Genomic DNA, 19,209 nt, shown 5'->3' on the forward strand with positions numbered 1-19,209 from the left:
CTGCCGCCCACTTTCACGAACAGGAGCAGCATGTCATAATTGAGGCCGTGCAGCTGGTGGAAGAAAAACGTCGCCAGCGCACACCATCTCGGAGGATTCTCGACGTACAGGTATCTCTGCAGCATCTGAAGATGGAAAGTCGCAGCCTGGGTGCGAAGGCACACCAGTGCCTGACCGCCCTCCCTAAGCGGGAGACACAGAACTGCAGCAGAGACCCAGTGCTTCCTTTTGTCCCAGAAGAAGTCGATGAGCTTCTTCTGCATCTTGGCGACAAACGCAGGGGGAGGGATCAAAGTGACCAACCGGTACCACAACATGGCGGCCACCAGCTGGTTTATGACCAGCGCTCAAACCCTGTAGGACAACACTCGGAGCAGTCCTGTCCAGCGTCCGAGGTGAGCGGTGACTTTGGCCTCCAGCTCTTGCCAGTTCACCGGCCAGGCATCCTCGGCAGGGCTAAGGTAGACTCCCAAATAGAGGAGGTGCGTGGTGCTTCAGGCGAAAGGCCTGAACTCCTCCGGCAGGGAGTCCACCCGCCACTGACCCACCAGGAGTCCGGAACATTTCTCCCAGTTGATCTTGGCGGAGGATGCGTCCGAGTAAATCTGCTGGCATTCCCGCATCCTCCGCAAGTCAGCGGGATCCGTGACCATGAGGAGCACGTCATCGGCGTAACCCGAGAGGACCACCTCCACGCCCGGCCCTTGCAGAGCCAGTCCCGTCAACCTCTTCCGCAGGAGGCGTAGGAATGGCTCCACGCAAACGGCGTATAACTGACCGGACATGGGGCATCCCTGATGCACCCCCCTCCCGAAGCGAAGGGGCGCCGTCAAGGACCTGTTAACTTTAATCAGACACTCCGCGGCGGCGTACAGAAGTCGGATCCGGGCGACGAAATGCGTCCCGAACCCGAATGCGCGCAGAGTCCCGAAGAGATACTCGTGATCCACCCTGTCGAACGCCTTCTCCTGATCCAGGGAAAGGAAGGCGACCGACAGACCAGCCCTCTGGGAGTGGTGGACCAGGTCCCAGACCAGATGGATGTTATCGTGGATGGTCCGGCCCGGGACCGTGTAGGACTGGTCGGGGTGGATCATGTGGGCCAGCACGGTGCCAAGGCGAGCAGACATGGCCCTGGCAAAGATTTTATAGTCCGTGCTGAGGAGGGAGACCGGGCGCCAGTTCTTAAGGAGGCGGAGATCGCCCTTCTTAGGCAGCAGGACAATGCGCCAAGAGAGGGGCATCTCCCCGGTCGCCAAACTTTCCCCCAGGACCCGCGCGTAGTCGCCCCCCAAGACGTCCCAGAACGCCCTGTGGAACTCCACGGTCAGCCCGTCCAGCCCCGGGGACTTTCCCCTAGAGAGCTGGCGGAGGGCGCCGGTCAGCTCCGCCAGGCTTAGCGGAGCTTCCAAATTTTCGGCGCCCTCCGGGCTGACCTTTGGCAGGTCCTCCCACAAAACTCTGCGTGCATCCTCGCTGGACGGATCCGGAGAGAACAGAGCCCCATAGTAGGCGTGGGTCTCCGCGCTGATTCCCTCCGGATCCGAGACCAGAGATCCGTCATCGGCCAGCAGCCCCAAGTTTTACGGACCCCCCATCTTTTTTCCAGCGAGTAGAAGAAGGGGGAGCCGTGGTCCAGGTCCCGCAGGAGCTGGATCTGTGACCTCACGTATGCGCCTCGGGACCCGACGAGCTGCAGGTCCTTCAGCGCGCCCTTCTTCTCTTCGTACACCTTCCGCAGGGCCGGGTCCTCGACGACCTGACCGAGACGGGACTCCAGGTCGAGCACCTCCTTCTCCAACCGCCCGACCCGGGCCTCCCGCCTCTTGGTCGACCCCTTCGCGTACTCCTGACAGAAGAGATGGATGTGAGCCTTGCCCACGTCCCACCATAGCCTCAAGGAGGGGAAGCCCCCCTGCTTCCTTCTCCAGTCGGCCCAGAACCAATGAAACGAATCCCGGAACCGCGCGTCTTCCAGCAGCAGGTTGTTAAAATGCCAGTACGCGGACCCCCCCGTGCGCGCAGCGGAGTGAGCTCCGCCCACACCAGGTGGTGGTCCGTGCATGGCACCGGCTACATGGAAGCCGCCAGAACGCAGGAGACGTACGCCTGGGAAATGTAGAGGCGGTCGATTCTGGACCTACCTCCCCCAGACCTCACGCTAGTGAAGGCGCTGGAGTCGGGGTGGAGATTTCACCAGACATCCACCAAGTCGAAGGGCCCGACCAGGTCCCTCAACTTCTCCATCGCCGCCGGGCTTCGCGGGGGACCCGAACGGTCCCTCGCCTCGAGGGTGCAGTTAAAATCCCCCCCGAGGATGACGCACTCGCCCGCGTTGACGGAGCCCAAAAGAGCGGACACTTCTTCGAAGAAGCGCATTTGCTGCACACCGGTCTGAGGGGCGTACACGTTCACTAGATGGAGCGGCACGCCCCCCAGGTGAACAGTGACCTGGAGCAAGCGGCCCGGCACGTGCTCCTTGACCCCCAAGATCTCCGGCTGAAAATGCGGGGCCAGCAAGATAGCCACCCCGCTAGAATTGTTGGAGAGGTGTGACTCATGCTGACCCCTCCTTGCCACTCCAGGAGCCATGTGGCTTCGTCTCCCGGAACGGTGTGGGTTTCTTGCAGGAAACACACCGCATACTTCCCGTCCCGAAGGACCGAGAAGTTGTTGAATCTGTGGCGCGCCTCCCTGCTGCCGTTGATGTTGAGGCTGGCTATGGTTATCTTCATGTCGGAAGCATAGTGCAACCTCTACCTACACCTAACGGGGGGAGGAAGCGCAGCTGCTGGTCAGCCGCCACTTCCTCAGCAGCCCAGTGAGAAACGTTCTGAGCCGACGCAGCTCGAGCGGGTTCATGCTCTCGTCCGCGCCCATGATTTTAACGGCGGCACGGACGGACACAATGAGCAGCGCCAGCTCCGACCACCTGTCGAGGGCCAGCCGGATCTTATTTTGCCGACCCTGGCACGTGGCCATAAAGTCCCGGAGTTCCCTTACGGGAATGAGGAGAGACTCGGCGAGGGGCACAAGGTCATCCAGCGCCTCGTGGATGGTGGAGTCCAAATCTTCCTCCGTGCCCATCACCGAGTCCCCATCCTCCTCCAGGGGGTCGTCACCAGTGGCCGACCCATCTGTCGCACAGTGCGCAGCGAACGGCTCGGCCGCACCAGCCGGTCCCGCCTCCGCCCGGATCCCACCCCCAGGATCGGCGGCAGAGGATTCCTCCCTGGGCTCCTCTAGGGGCGCCGGGCCAGAAGATGGCGGCAGTTCGGAGTCCCCCCCCCGCCTCAGACGCCAGAACGACCGGAGAAACCGGGGAGAGAACAATTCCCAGCTCCTCCAGTACATCCGGCACCAGAGACGCAGCCAGGGGGCCATCTTCCTCCCTGCCACCAGCCTCCGACCCAGCGGATGGGGTGTTTTCAATTAAAACCTCCACTGGGACGAGCAGCCCCTGGGAGATGCCCGACCCAGACCCCAGGCCGCCCGACCCAGCGAGGGGTAACGGCACCGATAAAATGTCAATCACCGCCGCGGGTTGTCCCGCGCCCACCCCCATGGGCAGGGTCTCGTCCCCATCCCCGGGAGGCACGTGCCGGACAGACCCATCTGCCTCAGCCTCCCGAGGGACAGGCGACCCCTGCCGATCGCCGGTGGTAATGACAGCGGGGGGGGGGCGCAGTACCCGCGGCGGGCGATGACTCCCCCTGCTCGGAGGCACCTTCCTCCTCCCAGTCCTCCTCCTCTTCCAGGGGGTCACGCCTTCTTTTTAATGCGGAGGGAGTGAGGGAGACCTTCATGTCTGCAGGGGCCTCCTCGTCCGCTCCCTCCGGCGGAGCAAGTTTGTCGGGTTCCTCGGGCCCGAGCCCGGCCGCAGGTATTGGCGTTTCCGCTACGGCGGTTGCGGCCACAGGCTCGGGCATGAGGCCCCTCCCACTCGCGTCTGCCCCGATTAACTCCGCGAGGAGCGCGGGTGTAAGGGGCGCAAGGGGCAAGGGCTGGCCATCCATGGGGGGACCCACCCTAAGGTGTTTAGATTAATTCCGCGCCCTCTTTCCGGCCGGACGCGCTCCCTCCCCCCCGCCGGAGGCCTTGGTGGCATTGGCCTCCGACGTCGACCGCGCATCAGCGGTTCCCGACGCACGGGCAGATCCGGGGGGAGAAGCGGCGGCGGCGCCAGCCTCGGCCGCACTAGATGATCTGGCGGCCTTGGAGGCAGGGCAGTTTTTCCGAATGTGCCCCACCTCCTTGCAGGCGTGGCACTGCACACCGTCCGACGTCCAGAAGACGCGATAGGTGGTCCCCTCGTGGAGGACGACGAACGCCCCGTCAGTGTCCTCCTCCCGCGCCAGCTGGATAAACAGCTGGCGCCGGAAGGAGAAGACGTGGCGAAGGCTGGCCTCCCGGAAGCCGAGCGGGATGGGTGTGATCCCCGACCTCACCTCCCCAAGTTGGCATAAATGGGGAAGGAGGAGCTCACCAGGAACATAGGGTGGGACGTTGGAAATGACGATCCACTGCGCGGTGGCCTCGAGAGGATCCACCGGCAGGAAGGTCCCGCCCACGGTGAGCCCCTTGGCGACGGCCAGGGACACCGCCCGCTCCGACCCCAGGAAGAACACAGCCTTCCCATACATTTTTGAGACCGCGACGATGGCTGAGGGGCCGACAACCCCAGCCATGGCTTTAACGCAGGCCTCAATGGTCATAGTGGGGTGAGTGTAGCTCTTCACCCCAAGCTTTTTTATTATCAATCTGAAAGGTGACGGGGCAGCAGAAGCAGCGGGAGCAGCTGTGGCTGTGGCTGCCACTCCCGCATAAGTCCTGGCTGGCCCCGCCACCGGCGAAGATGCAGTCGCCATTCTGGGGTGTTTTCTAAAAAGGGCTACACTCACCCCAAGTCACAGGCCTGAAGGTGTTAATTGTGGCCTCAGGTATTTTTTGGTCCTCAATTGAGCAGAGGGAGCTGTTTAAATTGAAGGCACACCTCTCCCCCTTATTGATTGAAATTGGGAGAGGGGCCTTCTCCCCTCTGCTCAATAGGCAATTAATAATTAAAGATGAAATGAGGTGCCTCAGAGAGAAAGGCAGAGAAAGACAAAGAGAGAGAGAGAGGGGGGGTGGGAAGGAGGGAGGCCGCAAAGGCAGGGTCGCCACTCAGGATGGTGGGTGGGTGGGTGTCGGCAGGGGTGCACTCTCCGATGAAAAATTAAAGTCTTTGAAGGTGGTCTTCTAGCAGGGGGAGAAGATGTCTTCACCTGGGAAAGCTGGAGATGCCCCAGGCTCAGTCCCACACCAGGTCTTAACGATGTACAATTGGGCTGATCACCTAGGCAGCTCCAGCTATCCCAGGTCAGGCAATAGGAAGGGGTGCTTAATTAGTGGTGTGTGTGGCCTAGTGTTTTACAAGAGCCACACACACACACCCCTTGATGATACGGCCCTTTTTTCTTCTTTTCTCCCCCCACCTAAAATACAAAGTCTTTGGGAGAGTGCACCAAATAACACCCACCTGAAAGATGATGTTGTTCTTCCCTCCTTCCAAACAGTTGGTGGTTGTTGGTTGTTTCTCTCCCCTCTCTCCTGGAATGGAGGCCAATTTGGGGAGGCAGTAATGGGAAAGGCCTCTCCCCTGGTTGGTGTTGTTGCTGGCCTCCTCTCTCCTTCTCCTCCTCTGTCCTCTCTCTCCAGGCACCTCAGTTGATGTTATGATGGTGGAGTTGGTGGTGGTGGTGGTGGTCCAGCGTTCTCCTCCTCTTCCTGGTCAGGGGACCACCACTTTAGTCCACTCTCCTAGTCTGGCTGCTCCTTCTCCTTCTGCTTGCAGCTGCACAGCCAGCAACGCTGTGAATGAGGTACTGAACAGAGGGTAACTTAAGATTGAAGTACAGAAGCCTGCTATGGCTTTATATACAGGTGTGGTCACTGCCGGTACTGCAGTATAAAATCAAATCAAAATCAAATCAAATCAAATCAACTTTTATTGTCATTGTTAGTGCACAAGTGCAGTACAACGAAATGTAGGCTTGCGGCTCCCGAGAGTGTACATTTGGATTAAGACATTTAAACATTCAACATACATTTGGCTTGTAGTATGTTAACATAAATATGACCATAATAAAGTGCATTGGCAGATGTGCAGGCTTTAGAGTTTATTTGTGGAGTTCAGTAGGATGACAGCCCTGGGAAAGAAGCTGTTCCTAAATCTGGTCGTACGGGTGCGAATGCATCTGTAGCATCTCCCAGATGGTAGGAGGGCGAACAGACTGTGGCTGGGGTGGGTAGGGTCTTTGATGATGGACCGTGACCTCCGTAGACAGCGTTTCTGGTATATGTGCTCTATGGTCGGTAACCGGGTGCCGGTAATGCGTTGGGCAGTTTTGACTACCCGCTGCAGGGCTTTCCGGTCATAGTAGCTACAGCTGCCATACCATACTGTGATACAGTTTGTCAGGATGCTCTCTATAGTGCAGCGGTAAAAGTTAGAGAGGATCAGGGGTGACAGATTACATCTCTTCAGCCTCCTTAAGAAATATAGGCGCTGCTGGGCCTTCTTCACCAGAGAGGAGGTGTTGAGGGACCAGGAGAGGTCTTCCGTGATGTGGACTCCGAGGAACTTAAAGCTGTCCACCCTTTCCACCACAGCCCCATTGATGTGGATGGGGGTGTGACTTCCGCCTTTGGACTTCCTGAAGTCCACAATGATTTCTTTTGTTTTCTTGGTGTTAAGGGCCAGGTTGTTATCGGCGCACCACTTCACGAGATGCTGGACCTCCTCCCTGTAGGCTGACTCATCGTTGTTGGTGATCTGGCCTACTACCGTGGTGTCATCCGCAAACTTGATGATGGTGTTGGAACCATTAACAGCCACACAGTCGTGGGTGAAGAGGGAGTAGAGGAGGGGGCTCAGCACACATCCTTGTGGGGCCCCCGTGTTCAGGGTCAGGGGGGGGAGGTGTGGTTACCTAATTTGACAGACTGGGGTCTGTTTGTTAGGAAGTCCAGGGTCCAGTTGCAGAGGGAAGTGTTCAGGCCAAGAGTTTGGAGTTTGGTGGCCAGCTTGTTGGGGACGATAGTGTTGAATGCTGAGCTGTAGTCTATAAACAGCATTCTGATGTAGGTCTCCTTACCATCTAGGTGATTCAGTGCCGAGTGTAGAGCAGTTGTGATTGCATCCTCCGTTGATCTGTTTGCACGATAGGCAAACTGGTGTTGGTCAAGGGAGGAAGGAACACTGGCAGGGTGTTCCCGATGGTCGGGGAGTCCAGTTCTCTCTTAAAGGTACATACACAACACTGGGACTCCCGATCATTAGAGTCAACCTCAGTGTGTGGAAAGGGATTCCCTGGTGTATCCCACCCGCTGACACACCAGCGTGTCCACATTGTGACTGCGGTGGGTCGATTCCACTGCTTCCGATGCCTTCAATAGAAACATAGAAGATAGGAGCAGGAGTAGGCCATTCGGCCCCTCGAGCCTGCTCCACATACCCCTTGATCCCTTTAGCCTTGAGAATATATCCAACTCCTTCTTGAATATATTTAATGAATTGGCCTCTACTGCCTTCTGTGGTAGAGAATTCCACAGGTTCACCACTCTCTGGATGAAAAAATTCCTCCTCATTTCTGTCCTAAATGGCTTACCCCTTATCCTTAGACTGTGACCCCTGGTTCTGGACTCCCCAACCATCGGGAACATCCTTCCTGCATCTAGTCTGTCCAGTCCTGTCAGAATTTTATAAGTTTCAATGAGATCCCCTCTCATTCTTCTAAACTCCAGCGAGTACAAGCCCAATCGACCCAATCTCTCCTCATACGTCATTCCTGCCATCCCAGGTATCAGCCTGGTGAATCTTCGCTGAACTCCTTCCATGGCAAGAACATCCTTCCTCAGATAAGGTGACCAAAACTGCACACAATACTCGAGATGTGGTCTCACCAAGGCCCTGTACAACTGCAGCAAGACATCCTTGTTCCTGTACTCAAACTCTCTCGCTACGAAGGCCAACATACCATTTGCCTTCTTAACCGCCTGCTGCACCTGCATGCTTACCTTCAGCGACTGGTGCACAAGGACACCCAGGTCTCGTTGCACTTCCCCTTCTCCCAATCTATTGCCATTCAGATATAATCTGCCTTCCTGTTTTTGCTACCAAAGTGGATAACCTCACATTAATCCATGTTATATTGCATCTGCCATGCTTCTGCCCAATCACCCAACCTGTCCAAATCATCCTGGACTTTCTCGGAATCCTCCTCACAGCACACACACCCACCCAGCTTTGTGTCGTCTGCAAATTTGAAGATATTACATCTAGTTTCCTTGTCTAGATCATTAATATATATTGTGAATAGCTGGGGTCCAAGGACCGATCCCTGCGGTACCCCACTAGTCACTGCCTGCCACTCGGAAAAAGACCTGTTTATTCCAACTCTTTGCTTCCTGTCTGCCAACCAGTTCTCTATCCAAGTCAGGACCTTGCTCCCAATCCCATGTGCCTTAACTTTACACGCTAATCTCTTATGCAGGACCTTATCGAAAGCCTTCTGAAAGTCCAAATACATCACAGCCACTGGTTCTCCCTTATCTATTTTACCAGTTACATCCTCAAAAAATTCCAGCAGATTAGTCAAGCACGATTTATCCTTTGTAAATCCATGTTGACTTTGTCCGATCCTGTCACTGTTTTCCAAGTGCTCTGCTATTATATCTTTTATAATGGACTCTAGCATTTTCCCCACTACCGATGTCAGGCTTACCGGTCTGTAATTCCCCGTTTTCTCTCTACCACCTTTTTTGAATAGTGGGGTAACATTAGCTACCCTCCAATCCATGGGTACTGTTCCAGATTCCATCGAATGTTGGAAGATGATCAGCAATGCATCTACTATTTCTAGGGCCACTTCCTTAAGTGCCCTAGGATGTAGATTGTCAGGCCCTGGGGATTTATTGGCCTTCAATCCCATCAATTTCCTTAACACCATTTCCCGACAAATAATTATTTCTTTCAATTCCTCCCATTCATCAGACCCTATATTCCCCGACATCTCTGGGAGGTTATTTGTGTTCTCCAGGACTCAGGTGAAGCAATTCAGTCCTGGATTGTAATCACATCCAGGACTGAACCATGTTAATTCAGGCAACTGGGTCTTGTTAATGTTAAGAGCCCCCAATAACTGGGCTGGATTTAAAGATTATTCCCTGTTCTCTCAGCACTAGTGAGCAGAGAGAAGCTGATGTTATAGAATCATAGAGCACAGCGGGATGCCTTTCGGCCCATCGTGCTGGTGCCGGCTCTCTGAAAGCGATGCAATTAGTCCCTCTGCCCTGTTCTTTCCCCACAGCCCTGCAAATTTCTGCTTTTAGTATATATCCAATTCCCTTTTGAAAGTTACTATTGAAACTGCTTCCACCTCCCATTCAGGCAGTGCATTCCAGATCATCACAATTCGCTGTGTAAAAAAAAATCTCCTCATTTCCTCTCTAGATTCTTTTGCCAATGATCTGAAATCTATGTCCTCTCGTTACCGACCCTCCTGCCAGTGACAACAGCTTCTCCTTGTTTGCTCGATCAAAACCCCTCATAATTTTAAGCACCTCGATCACAGCTCCACTTAACCGTCTCTGTTCCAAGTTATATTGCCATTGTTTTGTGAATTGTTGCTGTGATCGAGGTGCTGGATGTCCGTGCCTGGGGAATGGGACATTCTATCCTCGTGAGCACCGAGTGTCAGCATCCAGCAATCTCTGGTCAGGGACTGTCTTTTTAAACTGCCTCACCTGAGCTTTTTGACTCCCTGATTTCATTATTAAACATTTCAGAGATTTTGCAGACTGACCAAGGCTGAACAGATAAATGTGAGGTATTACATTTTGGTAGGACGAATGGGGAGGTCACTTATCACTTGGAGGAGCAAAGGGATCTCGGAGTACAAATACACAAATTACTAAAAGTATCGACACAGGTTAACAAGGCGATAAAAAAAGCAAACCAAGCACTAGGGTTTATTTCTAGAGGGATAGAATTGAAAAGTCGGGAAGTTATGGTAAACCTGTATCAAACCTTGATTAGACCACACTTGGAGTACTGCGTACAGTTCTGGTCGCCATATTATAAAAAGGATATAGAGGCACTGAAGAGGGTGCAGAGAAGATTTACAAGGATGATACCAGAAATGTGAGGGTTTACATATCAGGAAAGGATGAACAGGCTGGGTCTCTTCTCTTGAAAAAAGAAGGCTGAGGGGGGACCAAATAGAGGTCTTTAAAATTATGAAAAATGTTGATAGAGTGGATACAGAGAGAATGTTTCCACTTGTGGGGAAGAGTATAACTAGAGGCCATCAATATAAGATAGTCACCAAGAAATCTAATAGGGAATTCAGAAGAAACTTCTTCACCCAGAGAGTGGTGAGAATGTGGAACTCACTACCACAGGGAGTGGTTGAAGCGAAAAGTATCGATGGATTTAAGGGGAGGCTGGACAAGCATATGAGGGAGAAGGGAATAGAGGGTTATGGTGATAGATTTAGATGAGGAAAGGCGGGAGGAGGCTCGTGTGGAGCATAAACACCAGCATGGACTGGTTGGGCCGAATGGCCTGTTTCTGTGCCGTATATCCTGTGTAATCCTTTGTCAAGTATCCCAGCTGGCTTAGCTCCTGGCACTTTAGCTCAGTGGGCAGCACTCTTGCCTCTGAGTCAGAAGGTCGTGGGTTCTAGTCCCAGTCCAGAGACTTGAGCATAAAAATCTAGGTTGACACTCCAGTACTGAGAGAGTGCTGCACTGTCAGAGGTGCCGTCTTTCGGATGAGATGTTAAACTGAGGCCCCCGTCTGCTCTTTCAGGTGGATGCAAAAGATCCCATGGAACGACATTGAAGAAGAGCAGGGAAGTTCTCCCCGGTGTCCTGGGGCCAATATTTATCCCTCAATCAACATCACTGAAATAGATTATCTGGTCATTGTCACATTGCTGTTTGTGGGAGCTTGCTGTGCGCCAATTAGCTGCCGCGTTTCCTACATTACAACAGTGACTACACTTCAGAAGTTTTTCATTGGCTGTAAAGCGCTCTGGGACGTCCTGAGGTTGTGAAAGGTGCTATATAAATGCAAGTACGATAGCAAAATACTGCAGATGCTGGAAATCTGAAATAACAACAGAAAATGCTGGAAAAACTCAGCAGGCCAGGCAACATCCGTGGAGAGAGAAATAGAGTCAACGATTCGAGTCAAACTTTTTGTCAAGAGCTTTCCTCTGTATCTAACCTGTGCTGTACCTGCCCTGGGAGTGTTTGATGGGACAGTGCAGAGGGACCTTTACTCTGTATCTAACCCATGCTGTACCTGCCCTGGGAGTGTTTGATGGGACAGTGTAGAGGGAGCTTTACTCTGTATCTAACCCGTGCTGTACCAGCCCTGGGAGTGTTTGATGGGACAGTGCAGGGGGACCTTCACCCTGTATCGAACTCGTGCTGTACCAGCCCTGGGAGTGTTTGATGGGACAGTGCAGAGGGAGCTTTACTCTGTAACCCATGCTGCACCTGCCCTGGGAGTGTTTGATGGGACAGTGCAGAGAGAGCTTTACTCTGTATCTAACCCATGCTGTACCTGCCCTGGGAGTGTTTGATGGGACAGTGTAGAGGGAGCTTTACTCTGTATCTAACCCGTGCTGTACCAGCCCTGGGAGTGTTTGATGGGACAGTGCAGAGGGACCTTTACTCTGCATCTAACCTGTGCTATACCTGCCCTGGGAGTGTTTGATGGGACAATTTAGAGGGAGCTTTACTCTGTATCTAACCCGTGCTGTACCTGCCCTGGGAGTGTTTGATGGGACAGTGTAGAGGGAGCTTTACTCTGTATCTAACCCGTGCTGTACCTGCCCTGGGAGTGTTTGATGGGACAGTGTAGAGGGAGTTTTACTCTGTATCTAACCCGTGCTGTACCTGGCTTGGGAGTGTTTGATGGGACAGTGTAGAGGGAGCTTTACTCTGTATCGAGCCCGTGCTGTACCAGCCCTGGGAGTGTTTGATGGGACAGTGCAGAGGGACCTTTACTCTCCATCTAACCTGTGCTATACCTGCCCTGGGAGTGTTTGATGGGACAGTTTAGAGGGAGCTTTACTCTGTATCTAACCCGTGCTGTACCTGCCCTGGGAGTGTTTGATGGGACAGTGTAGAGGGAGCTTTACTCTGTATCTAACCTGTGCTGTACCTGCCCTGGGAGTGTTTGATGGGATAATACAGAGGGAGCCTATTGCCCATGATGCACCCTCCAATTAATGCTCCGATGGTCCCAACACTTGATCCCCCTGAAGATTCCTCCACTTATTGCCTCTGATGCCCTTCCTGTTACAGGGAATAGACTTGTTTCAGAGCACACAGGAGGGAGAGGTGATATCCTTGCCGTATCCCAAACACCATTCCCACAAACCGTCTCTCCCTGCCAAAGCAGGAGGGAGACACACCGATATAAAGAGAGGGGCGACTTTCTGGAGTATAAAGCAAGAGGTAGAAATGGGGGCCTTTGAATAGTGGGACCTCACATTCAGAGGATGGGAGGGAGAATTTATCAGTGGTAATTTTGGGGGTCAGTGCTCCCTGCCTGGCATCTCAGTACGCGGGAGCAGGGTTGGAGACGGGACTGATTGTACAACCTGCGTTCATGTCCAGTGGGACTGCACACCAGGAGCAGAGCCTGGTCATGCGACTCTGTAATACCTAGAGTGGGAGGGGTTTGGGCTGCTTTGTGACATGGTCCCTGGCTCCTTTCTGATGTCACCTGGAGATGGTTTACGCCCCTGGTTACACAGCATCAGTGGGAGTCAGTGTGTGTGGAGCTGGACATGGCCGCTGACACTGCCAGTGAGTCTAGTCCATATAAATAGGGGAAAGGAAGGAACAATTTAATATTAAGGTAAGTAATTCAACCTAATGTCATTAATTACAAATATATTCAAATTAAATCTAATCATAGTCACAAAAATTGTATTCCAATTACAGATTCTAGAATTAATATGAATCAGTTTTATGTTAAAGGATTCTTGGACTGAACAGTATCTCTGAAAAGTGGAGAGAGGAGTCGAATCATCGTCACACTAACTGGGACTGGATGGATGTCGCTGGATTCACAGAGCCGATCAGGTGGGATTAAGACACCTCCATAGGTGAGAGTCTAACCAGCCACAGGAAGCTGTCTGACAGCTGCCATAAGACTCAGCCTTTGATGCAACAAGTTGACCCGAGCTTAACTCGTGTGTGAAGTAACCTGGGAGTGTTTGACACTTACATGTAGAGGGATTTTTATTCTGCATTCTTACTATGCATTTCCTGAGCTGGTGTGCATCATTGGATAGTGTCAGAGGAGCTGTAAGCTGCATTTAACACATGCGAATCAGAAGATCCACAACAGCCCCGCTTCCAGATTCCCCCCAACACCGCAAAAAAATCTATAAAAGCGATCAAGCATGATCAGATGAGAGAAAAACCAGAAACTCTTTTTGCTGACTGTTACAACAATGGGACAAAAAGTAACCTCATTTTCTACTCACATCAGCCAGCGGCTTGGATCACAGCAATAAAATCACACTATACCAATGTTAAGCTAGAAAATACCGCAAATGGGTCCATAATGAAAATTAACACACCAGGAGACAGTTCAACCACGACGGTCAACGCGTACAATACCGGAACAATATTAGTGCAAGGCAACCTCGACAGATTTGCAACGACCTTCAGGACACTGAAAAGATTAACTAAGGGGGGAAAGAACAGCCCCAGAGTGGCCCGCACTCCCCCCAACATTAACAACTTACCAGGAGAAAATCTGCCTGGTCAGGAGGTGAACGAGCCACACAGTTCAAACCAGACACTAACCCCGGGGAACCACAGCCACACGATACAACTGACAAACCCCAGCATAACTACCAGGGAGGAAGCCACACATAGTCCCCCTAACATTCCCAGCTCACCAAGAGAAGAGCAGCATAGCCAGGAAGTGAGTGAGCCTTCCAGGGCCGACCAGCCTAGCCAGGAAGTGAGTGAGCCTTCCAGGGCCGACCAGACACATACCCCGGGATCACACAGACAGATACAACCAAAAGATAAATTTAATCAATTAGAGATAGAGATGGTTAAACTTAGAGAGGAGTTCCTCAAAATGAATGACGAACAAAACCAGGAGAGGGAGAGACACAAGAGAGAGCTGAATCTACTTGAGAACCAGGTGAATCTACTTAGGAATCAGGTGAAAGAGCTGCAGGAAAAAGAAGAGAGCCATAGAGGAGAGATAACACCATTAGACCAGCAACCAGAGGCTAGAGATAAGACAAGACAGAGCCGGACGGAACGGCTACACTCCCACACGGAACAAAAGCAACAGACACACAATACAAGGGGTGCCACACAGACCGACCAGCATACTGATTCGCAATCTTCCCCCACCACCGTGAAACCACAAGCGAGCCGCTCACAAGAGATACGCACACACCAGACACCCCAGCCCAGCACACACACTATGAGTCCAAGCGAAAGCCACCAGACAGTAAACACAAACAAGGCTGACGTCGTAATACTCATAGACTCAAATGGGAAATTTCTATGGGAGAAAAAGCTTTTCCCTAGAAGTAAAGTAGAAAAGATCTGGTGCCCAACAACAAACAGAGCCATGGGATGGCTGACCAAAGCCAGATTAGGCTCCCCCCAACACATAATACACACGGGCACAAATGACCTAAAGGCCCAACAGAAAGAGGTAGCAACATCGCTCAGAGCAATGATTAGGAAGGCAAGCAGTACATTTCCAAACACTAGAATCACTGTTTCCACAATATTGCCGAGAACAGACTTCAACAACAACACAATTCATGAGATAAATGCCAGCATAGCAAGAGACTGCGAATCAAACCACAACGTACACCTGGCCCAACACCCCACCCTCGATGAGGAATGTCTTTACGACCACGTCCACATCCAAAGGCAAAGAATATCGATCTTTGCTAAAGCCCTGAAAGACGTCGCTTTTAACCGGGTCCATACCCAGACTCCAAGAGGACCCCCCCCCGCGACCACCAGAGACCAGCGGGGTACATATCAGGAACACTACAAAGACCACCAACACACCAACCGAGACCAGAGAGGATCCCCATGCAAAACAACAATATCAGACCTGCACCACTCCTGTCCCACAGGGGAATAGGACCGCTCCCAGCCAGACAGAGGGAGAGATGCACAGGACGTACGCAATACCTCAGACAGAAACAATCCATTAAGAGACAATAAGCAGATGTGCAGCAGCATCTACTTCCGCCTTATGGATCAAGGACTAATTAATAGAAAGAACTGTAACCAAATTGTATTAACTTTTATAGACAACTGAAGTGATCTTTTTTTTTCCACACTTAGACACGACAAACACGTACCACTCTTTAACCTATCATAGTAAAAGATCAAACTTAACATGAAATCCTTATATATTTCGACCTGGAATATCCAAGGTCTACGCTCTTCAGTGCGAGACGTGAAGAGTAGGACCCCAGAGTTCATAGATGAAACAAAAGACCTAGATATTATCATTTTACAGGAAACTTGGTATAAAGGAAAAGGACACACTGGCTGTCCCCAAGGGTACACTGAGCTGGTGGTCCCCTCCAATAAATTACCAAGTGTAACCCAAGGCAGAGACTCCGGAGGCATACTGATCTGGTTTAAAACAGAACTTAAGAATTACATCAAATTTATAAAAAAGGGCGAAAACCATATGTGGCTCAAACTTGAGAGGGAGATTATCTCAAACACCCAAGATGTTTACATTTGCGCACTTTATATCCCCCCAATCGATTCCCCGTACTTTAAAGAGGACACCTTCTCCAACATGGAGGGGGAAATTATCCAATAACAGGCCCAGGGGAACGTGTTGATCTGTGGGGACCTCAATTCAAGAACGGGCGAAGAACCAGACTTCACCAATAATCAGGGAAACAATTACGTTTTCGGGAATAACCACTTTGACATCCCTTCCCTTCCATACAGGTATAACTGCGACAAGCAGTCAAATACCAATGGAAAACAGCTACTACAGCTCTGTCGAAACCTGGGTCTGTACATTGTCAATGGTAGGTTCATAGGAGACCTCCTAGGAAGATCAACCTATTGCTCACCTCTTGGCTGCAGCACAGTAGACTATATGATTACAGACTTAGACCCATCCTCTTTCAGAGCATTCACAGTCAAACCACAAACAACACTGTCAGATCACAGTCAAATTACTATGTTCCTCAAAAAGACAGAAACAAACAACATAGAAACACAACCCAGTAAACTGTACAACACCAAAAAATCGTACAGATGGGCCAAAAACGACACGGAAAAATACCAGAAAACAATTAGCAATGCATCAACTCAAGCTCTCTCAGACACTTTTCTGGATAACATATACACTCACAATAAAGAAGGTGTAAACCGGGCAGTTATTAAACTAAACAATATTTTTGATAATTTGGCAACAAATGCAAACTTGAAAGCTCGCAAGAACAAACCCAAAACAAAAAACTGTGAAAAATGGTTTGACCGAGATTGCCATAACATGAGGAAAAAACTTAGAAAAATATCAAACCAAAAACACAGACATCCAGAAAACGAGGAATTACGCCTTACTTATTGTCAGACACTAACACAATACAGAAATACACTCAGAACCAAAAAAGAGCAATATATTAAGAATACACTCAGCTCCATGGAGGAATCCATTGATTCCAATTGTTTCTGGGAAAACTTGAAAACACTACACAAAAAACAACACGACGATTTGGCCATTCAAAATGGGGACACATGGGTAAACCACTTTGAAAAATTATACCAGAAAAACACACTAAGACCAGAGCAACACCAAATATGCAAAAAACTGGAAAAGCTAGAAATGGCCATAAAAGATAACCAAAACCCGCTAGACGCCATAATAACAGAAAAAGAACTTCTTGAAAAACTCAAGGACCTGTGACCAGGAAAAGCCTGCGGGACAGACGGCATACTAAACGAGATGATTAAACACACAGACAACAAAATGAAACTGGCTATCCTAAAACTCTTCAACTTGGTTCTGAGTGTCGGTTATTTCCCTGATATCTGGAACAAAGGACTCATAACGCCCATATACAAAAGTGGGGACAAAATCGACCCAAACAACTATCGAGGCATCTGTGTAAACAGTAACCTGGGGAAGGTATTCTGTAGCATCATAAACAAAAGACTTATAAACTTCCTTGAGGAGCACAATGTCTTGAGTAAAAGCCAAATTGGATTCCTGCCAAACTATAGAACATCCGATCATATCTTCACCCTACAGACCCTAATTGACAAACACGTTCACCATAACAAAAGCAAAATCTACGCATGCTTTGTAGATTTCCAGAAAGCTTTCGACTCCATCTGGCATGACGGTTTATTCCTGAAACTTATCGAAAGCGGGGTAGGAGGGAAAACATATGATGTAATTAAATCAATGTATACAAACAACAAATGTGCAGTTAAAATTGTAGACAAACAAACAAAATACTTCCCACAGGGGCGGGGGGTGACGCAGGGCTCGCCAATCTCACCGACACGCTTTAATATTTACATAAATGGATTGGCAAAACTACTTGAACAATCTACAGCACCCGGCCTCACCCTAAATGCAGCACGGTGGCATAGTGGTTAGCACTGTTGCCTTACAGCGCCAGAGACCCGGGTTCGAATCCGGCCTCGGGTGACTGTCTGTGTGGAGTTTGCACATTCTCCCCGTGTTTGCGTGGGTTTTCTCCGGGTGCTCCGGTTTCCTCCCACAGTCCAAAGATGTGTGGGTTAGGTTGATTGGCTATGATAAAAAATTGACCCTTAGTGTTAAGGCGATTAAATACGTGGGGTTATGGGGATAGGGTGGGATATGTGTTGGTGCAGGGGTTACGGGGATCGGGTGGGATATGTGTCGGTGCAGGCTCGATGGGCCGTAATGGCCTCTATCTGTACTGTGAGGTTTCTGTGATTTCTGTGAAATGAATCCAAGGTTAAATTCCTCCTCTATGCAGACGACCTGGTTCTGCTGTCACCAACTAAAGAGGGTCTACAGCAGAACCTGGACCTGCTGGAGTCGTACTGCCAGACTTGGGCCCTGACAATAAATCCCCAAAAAACCAAAGTCCTTGTGTTCCAGCAAAGATCCAAACATCAGGGACCCAAAATAAATTTCACAGTAGGAACAACCAAAATTGAACAAACCACTCACTACACATACTTGGGCTTAAAAATCAGTTCTACGGGAAACTTCAAACTGGCTGTGAATGAACTGAAAGAGAAAGCAAGAAGGGCTTTCTATGCCATCAAAAAATCAATCCAAATAGAAATCCCAATTAGCATTTGGCTCAAAATTTTCAAATCAGTAATTGAACCAATTGCACTCTATGGCAGTGAAGTATGGGGACCGCTAACTCAACAAGAATTCGCAAAATGGGACAAACACCCAATTGAGATCCTACATGCAGAATTCTGTAAAAGTATCCTCCGGACTCAAAGGAAAACAGTAAACAATGCATGCAGGGCGGAACTAGGCCAATATCCATTAATAATCACGATCCAAAAAAGAGCCACCAAATTTTGGAATCACCGACAAATGAGCAACCACCAATGCTATCACTACGACGCCCTGAAATGCCAAGAGCTGACCATAAAGAAGAATACCCTCAGTCAACTAGTCCTGGGACTCAGTGAAGTAACTACTAACAATACTAACAATAACCAGCCCCAGGACAGTGACAGGGTAACACAAAGAATTCGACCCAACACAATCGTCGCTAAGCAAAAGGAAAAATATCTGACATATTGGGCAGAAACAACAAAAACCCAAAGCAAACTCAATTGCTACTTGGCCCTAAACAGACAATACAACATAGCTGATTACCTGACCATGGTAAAGGATAACAAACTGAGAAGAACCTTGACAAGGTACAGACTTAGCGAACATAGCCTAGCGATCGAAAAAGGCAGACACAGGCAGACCAGGCTGCCAAGAGAAGACAGGATATGCTCTCACTGCAGTCAGGGAGTAGTGGAGACAGAGATGCACTTCCTCACAGCCTGTGGAAAATATCAGGACATCAGGGAGAATTTCTACCAAAAATTCTCACAAATATGCCCTGAATTCAGAAATCTGAATGACCACCAAAAACTCCCATT

The sequence above is a fragment of the Somniosus microcephalus genome, chromosome 4, assembly GCF_052327205.1.
Source record: "Somniosus microcephalus isolate GS21.2 chromosome 4, FLI_Smic_1.0, whole genome shotgun sequence".
In the NCBI taxonomy this organism is placed as follows: Eukaryota; Metazoa; Chordata; class Chondrichthyes; order Squaliformes; family Somniosidae; genus Somniosus; species Somniosus microcephalus.